This window comes from Bos indicus, chromosome 7, assembly GCF_029378745.1.
Source record: "Bos indicus isolate NIAB-ARS_2022 breed Sahiwal x Tharparkar chromosome 7, NIAB-ARS_B.indTharparkar_mat_pri_1.0, whole genome shotgun sequence".
NCBI lineage: Eukaryota > Metazoa > Chordata > Mammalia > Artiodactyla > Bovidae > Bos > Bos indicus.
This window is the reverse complement of record NC_091766.1, coordinates 14,671,816-14,678,893: the sequence shown is the minus strand read 5'-3', so window position 1 is coordinate 14,678,893 and position 7,078 is coordinate 14,671,816. Positions and strand designations below refer to the sequence as shown.

Here is a 7,078-nt window from a genome sequence, read left to right as displayed (position 1 = left end):
GTTTTTAAGACCTGAAGTAATTGAGAATCCAGTTGAAGCCCACTACCCGCCCCTTCTGGGGGACATCACCACCTGGCTGGTGCTTCTCAGTCTGACCAGAGCTCTGGTCCCTCCTGGAAGCTTCCTTGACTCACCTTCTGAGTCATCCCTCACATCCAGCCATGTTGCTTCTTCACCTGCCTGGCTTTGCCAACCTGTGTATTGCTGTCTCCTTTATGCTGTGAGCACCACCCAGACACAAACTGAGTCTTGGTCCTAAGATGATCCCGGCCACCCTCACAGATTCTGGCCCTCAGTGAATGCCTTTGTGCCCAAGGTGATTGCCACCAGAGGGCAGTAGTGAACTGCAAACAAGTGGTGTTGCCCGATGCTTTTCATACAGATTGAAATGGCAGACTTCCCTGGTGGTCCAATGGTTAGGACTCTGTTCTTCCAGGTGGGGTGGGGGATGGGGTGGATTCAATCCCTGGTCAGGGAGCTAAAATCCCATACGCCACATACATGGCTGAAAAATAAAGATTTTAAAAGTATTTAAAAATGGCAGATCAGAGGATTGGGGAGACCCTCCTAAACCTCGTTTATCTGAGATCAATTCAAAATTGTGAGCTTTTTAATTCTTTACCATGAAAACTTTCAGAGGTAGAATCTGTATTTCTGGTATTTCCTTTCACCTCGGCGTCCAGTACAACTCAGCACTGCTGTTACTGATCCTTGACTTAAAATTTCAATATTTTGTTCATCATGGATTTTTTTTCACATTAATGGTGTTTTTGGAAAATATTACATTAAAATATTTATCTTGATTACTGAGTTGGTGACCTCTTTGCTTTCATGCCACATGTACCTCACCCTAGCACTGTTTAACGTTTAAAACATCAAATGATATTGAGATACACAGTAAAGGGTCTTCCCTGGCAGTCCAGTGGTTAAGACTGCAGGCCTACACCGCAAGGGGTGTAGGTCCCATCTCTGGTTGGGGAACTAAGATCCCACATGGCCCGTTTCCTTTGTGGCTCAGTGGTAAAGAATGCCTGCTAATGCAGGAGACAAGGGTTCAATCCCTGATCCAGGAAGATTGACTGGGCACGACGTGGAGCAACTAAGCCAACGCACCACAACTATTGGGCCTGTGCTCGAGAACCCAGGAACTGCAACTACTGAGCCATGTGCTGAACTACCGAAGCCAGTACACCTAGAGCCTGTACTCTGCGGCAAGAGAAGCCACTGCAGTGAGAAGCCCAGGCAATGCAACTAGAGAGTAGCCCCTTGCTTGCTGCAACTAGAGAAAAGCCCACACAGCAACAAAGACCCAGCACAGCCACACACACACAAAAAAGATCCCACATGCCACAGGTCAAGGCAAAAACAAAACCAAAAAAAAATCCAGTTCCCTGCCCCCAGCCACGGGAACCCACTGTCTCTGGTGTCTTGTGACTTCTTCCAGGGTTTCTCTTTGTAAGATCAAATGTAATCTTATCCCTTCCGTTCTTTCTACACAAAGCATAACACAGTGCAGTCAGTGACGCATCTTCCTTTTTTCATTGAACCCTGTGACCCCGCAGATCTTTTCTTATCAGTCCATCAGCACTTCCTCATTCTTTCTACTCTGATAGCCTGTGTCATCTCAGCATTTATTTCACCAACGGTTTTTTTGAATTAACGCTTGCAGGTTTGTTGGTCTGCTTTTACAAGCAACGCTGAGAGAAATACCCTCCTGCAGCATTGCTCACAAGGGCAGGCATCCTACCTAAAGAGTAAGCTCCCAGGAGCAGGATTGGCTGAGTCTTAGCGGCAAACAGAATCCCACCCAAAATGTTTCACTAAACAAAATGTAATGATGGGGACTTCCCTGGTGGTACAGTGGATAAGAAGGCTTCCCAGGTGGCTCAATGATAAAGAATTCGCCTGCCAAGCAGAAGACCTGGGTTCAACCCCTGGGTCAGGAAGATCCCCTGGAGAAAGAAATGGCAACCCACTCCAGTATTCTTGCCTGGGAAATCTCATGGACAGAGGAGCCTGGCGGGCTACATTCCATGAGGTCACAAAGAATCAGACATGATTTAGCGACTAAACAACAACAGTGGATAAGAATCTGCTTGCCAATGCAAGGGTCACCAGTTCAATTCCTGATTCAGGAATATCCCACAAGCCGAGGAGCAACTAAGCCTGTGCGCCACAACTACTGAGCCCTTGCGCCTAGGGCCCGTGCTCTGCAACAGAAGCTACTGCAATGAGAAGCCCACCTGCTGCAACGGAAGAGTAGCCCTGGATCGCCACAAATAGGGAAAGTCCACACGCAACAACGAAAACCCAGTGCAACTAAAATATATATATATATATATATATATATATATATATATATATATATATATATATATTTTTTTTTTTTTTTTTTAAAGTGTAATGATGTGAGTGGGATAGGAAGACCAACAGAGCGGATTCATTTTCTGGAGCTGCTGTAACAAATCACCACATTTAGCGGCTTCATCACAAACAGATTACCTTACACTTGCACAGGTCAGAAATCTGACATGGGTCTCTTCGTGCTGAAATCTAGGCACTAGTAAGGCTGTGATCCTTCTGGATGTTCTGGGTAGGATCCATTTCCTCTGTTTCCAACTTCTAGGGGCTGCCTCCATTCCTTGGCTCACGGCCACCTCCTTCCATCTTCAAAGATGGCAAAGATGGGGACTTCCCTGGCTGTCCAGTGGCTAAGGCTCCGAACTACCAATGCAGAGGGGCTCAGGTTCGATTCCTGGTCAGGGAACTAGATCCCACATGCCACAAGTAAAGATCTCATATGCTGCAGCTAAGACCCAGGGCAACCAAGTAAACAAATTCCTACCCCCCCCCAAAAAATGACAAAGATGACATCATGTCATTCTGACCTCTTTTTCTGCTTTCCTCTTTCACTTGTAAGACCTTTTTTTAAAAATACATATGTACACTTTTAATTTTTATTTACTTATTTATTTTTGGTTGTGCTGGGTCTTCGTTGCTGTGAGGCTTTTTTCTAGTTGTGGCAAGTGGGGGCTACTCTCCAGTTGTGGTGCCCGGGTATCTCTTTTTGTGGAGCGCAGGCTCTAGTCACACAGGCTTCAGTAGCTGTAGCACATGGGCTCAGTAGTTGTGGCTCCTGGGCTCTAGAGCGCAAGCTCAGTAGTTGTCGTGCATGGGCTTAGTTGCTTCACAGTATGTGGGAATCACCTTGGATCGGGGATCGAACCCATGTCTCCTGCATTGGCAGGCAGGTTATTTGCCACTGAGCCACAGGGCAGCCCCTAAGGACTTTTGTGATTACCTTGAATCCACTAGGCTCATCTCTCTATCTTTTTTTTCTTTCTTTTTTTTTTTAACATGGAATGATTCAGGCATTTGCATATCATCTTTGTGCAGGGGCCAGGCTAATCTTCTCTCTATCCTTCCAATTTTAGTACACATGCTGCTGAAGCGAGTTTGCTAATCTTTTTTTTGGCCACGCCACTCGGCATGAGAGATCTTAGTTTCCTACTCAAGGATGGAACCTGCAGCCCCTGCAGTGGGAGCAAAGAGTCTCAACCACTGGACCAACAGGGAAATCCTCATTTTAACTACTTTGATGGGGTACAGTTCAGTGGTGCTAAGTATGAGAAATTCTGTACCCATTAAACATTTAACTCCCTACTCCTGAAATATCTGTAATTTTGTGCCTGGCTTATTTCACTCAGCATAGAGTTTTCAAGATTCATCCATGGAGGACTGTGTGTCAGAAGGTCTCTCTCTCTCTTTTTAAAAAGGCTTTATAATATTCCATTGTAGAATATATCACAGTATGTCCATCCATTCATCCACTGATGGACACTTGGGTTGCGTCCACTTCTTGGCTACTGTGAATAATGCTGCTATGAACTCTGGATGTGCAGGGACTTCCCTGGTGGTACAGGGATTGAGACTCTGAGTTTCCAATACAGGGGCCCTGGGTTCAATCCCTGGCCAGGGAACTAGGTCCCCCATGCCACAACTGAGACCCTGACACAGTCAAACAAATATTAAAAAAAAAAAAAAAAAAAAACACATGGCAGATTCATGTCAACGTATAGCAAAACCAATACAATACTGTAAAGTAAAAAAAAAAAAAAAATGGATGTACAAATATCTTTCTGAGTTCCTGCTTTCTTTGTATATACACCCAGAAGTGCAATTGCTGGATCACATGTTAATCATTTTTGAGGAACCACTAAACCATAAGCAAGTTTTGAATTCAGTAATGAGTTGGATGTCAGGAGCCTGGAAGCAGAGTGGGGACTTGTCCTCAAACCCATTTTGTGCCTTTTTGATTTAGAAACTTGTGAATGAATTACTTATTTAAAAATAATTATCTAAAATAATTTTTAAAAAACATTGAAAGGAAAAGAAGAGCAGGATCAGCTTGTTTCCTGGAGCCATTGGAAACACAAAATTGGAACCCACACAACTGTCCATGGCATATTAAAGTGTATAATGGGGCTTCCCTAGTGGCTCAGTGGTAAAGAATCCCCCTGCCAATGCCGGAGACGAGGGTTGGATCCCTGGGTTGGGAACATCCCCTGGAGGAGGAAATGGCAACCCATTCCAGTATTCTGGCCTGGAAAATTCCATGGACAGAGGAGCCTAGTGGGCTACAGTTCATGGGGTCACAAAAGAGTTGGACAGGACTGAGCACATGCACTTACACACACAGTGTGTACAACCTGCATGATAGAGCAGTGAAACTAAAGAGAGTGATTCACACCTAGATGGACGAAACTCATGAACAGGAACTCCAATGAACAAGCAAGCTAGGGCGCCCAACAGATAGATAGAAATTTACATCAAGTCCAAGGACAGCGTCTCCTCCAGACCTTGGCCTCAGCTCTTCCCCCTGCCTGGTACACCCTGCCCTGACATCCATGTGGCTCCACTGCAGCTCCCCCAGATCAGAAAGATGGATCTAGAACCCCCAGATCTCCAATGACATCGGCTCTTTCCTTGCTTTGCTTTTTCTCTACCATGTCACCATCTGCTACGCTATATATTTTTACTTGTTTATCTTCATTCTTGGCTGTTGTCCCACCTAAAAGTGCAGGGAATTTTATTTACTCTCTACTCTGTTCCCAGGATGTAGAACTGGGCCGAGCATACAGTAGGTGCTCAAGAGGTATGTACTGATGAAATGAAAAGCAACCCTTCCTCATTGCTTTAGAGGGTGGAAGGAGAAACATCCACTTCCCTCCAGGAATGAAAATGGAGAGTGGAACTCTGAGAACCCCCCATGGTCTTGATGCTGTTTTCTTTTTTGACCTGAGTGGATTGAACACAATTTTTTTTTTAAGTTTTAGAAAATTGAGATATAATTGATACAGATGAGGTACCATTTCACACCAGTCAGAATGGCTGTGATCCAAAAGTCTACAAATAATAAATGCTGGAGAGGGTGTGGAGAAAAGGGAACCCTCTTACACTGTTGGTGGGAATGCAAACTAGTACAGCCACTATGGAGAACAGTGTGGAGATTCCTTAAAAAACTGGAAATAGAACTGCCTTATGATCCAGCAATCCCACTGCTGGGCATACACACTGAGGAAACCAGAAGGGAAAGAGACACGTGTACCCCAATGTTCATCGCAGCACTGTTTATAATAGCCAGGACATGGAAGCAACCTAGATGTCCATCAGCAGATGAATGGATAAGAAAGCTGTGGTACATATACACAATGGAGTATTACTCAGCCATTAAAAAGAATACATTTGAATCAGTTCTAATGAGGTGGATGAAACTGGAGCCTATTATACAGAGTGAAGTAAGCCAGAAGGAAAAACATAAATACAGTGTACTAACGCATATATATGGAATTTAGAAAGATGGTAACGATAACCCTGTATACGAGACAGCAAAAGAGACACTGATGTATAGAACAGTCTTATGGACTCTGTGGGAGAGGGAGAGGGTGGGAAGATTTGGGAGAATGGCATTGAAACATGTGAAATGTCATGTATGAAATGAGATGCCAGTCCAGGTTCAGTGCACGATGCTGGATGCTTGGGGCTGGAGTGCTGGGACGGCCCAGGGGGATGGTATGGGGAGGGGGGAGGGAGGAGGGTTCAGGATGGGGAGCACGTGTATACCTGAAATTAAAAAAAAAAAAAAATAATCGATACAGAACATTTCTGTTAGTTTCAGGAACAACATAAGGATTTGATGTCTGTATACCTTGTGAAGTGATCACCACTATAAATCCAGTTCACATCCAGCACCATACAGAGATACACATTTTTTTTCTTGTGATGAGAACTTTTAAGATCTTCCATCTTCTTCTTGTTGCTGTTTGGTAGCTCAGTCCTGTCTGATTCTTTTCGACTCCATGGATTGTAGTACGCCGGGCTTCCCTGTCTTTCACCATCTCCTGAAGTTTGCTCAAACTCATGTCCATCGAGTCAGTGATGCCATCCAACAATCTCATCCTCTGTTGCCCACTTCTCCTCTTGCCCTCAATCTTTCCCAGCATCAGGGTCTTTTCCAGTGAGTCAGCTCTTCACATCAGGTGACCAAATTATTGGAGTTTCAGCTTAGGCATCAGTCCTTCCAAGGAATATTCAGGGTAGCAACTTTCAAATATACAATACAGTATTATTAATCATCACGCTGTACAGTACATCCTCAGGACTTATTTATTTTATAACTGGAAGCTTGTACCTTTTGACCACCTTTGTCCATTTCACCAACACCATTTCTTGCTGGTTTTTTAAAAAACATTTATTTATTTATTTGGCTGTGTCTGGTCTTGGTTGTCGCATGTGGGATTTGTAGTTGCATCATGAGGGACCCAGTTCCCTGACCTGGATTGAACTAGGGCCCCCTGCATTAGGAATGTGGAGTCTTAGCCACTAGACCACTAGGGAAGTCCCAGGAATTTCCTTTCCTTTTCTTTTTTTAAACTTTAAAAACATTCCACGTATTTATTTTTTATTTATTTTTGGTTGTGCTTGGTCTTCATTGCTGTTTGGGCTTTTCTCTAGTTGTGGTGCGCAGACTTCTCATTGCGGTGGCTTCTCCTGTTGCAAAGAATGGGCTTTAGGTACA

The 7,078-nt window shown here is 44.2% G+C and overlaps 1 non-coding gene across 1 annotated transcript; it reads right to left on the bottom strand.

The window, feature by feature from the left end:
• Positions 1-3,351: 3,351 nt before the first annotated feature.
• LOC139184260 (U6 spliceosomal RNA) lies at positions 3,352-3,454 on the bottom strand. Its single transcript, XR_011567854.1, has one exon. It is a non-coding gene; the product is annotated as a U6 spliceosomal RNA (small nuclear RNA).
• Between the last annotated feature and the right edge of the window lie 3,624 nt (positions 3,455-7,078).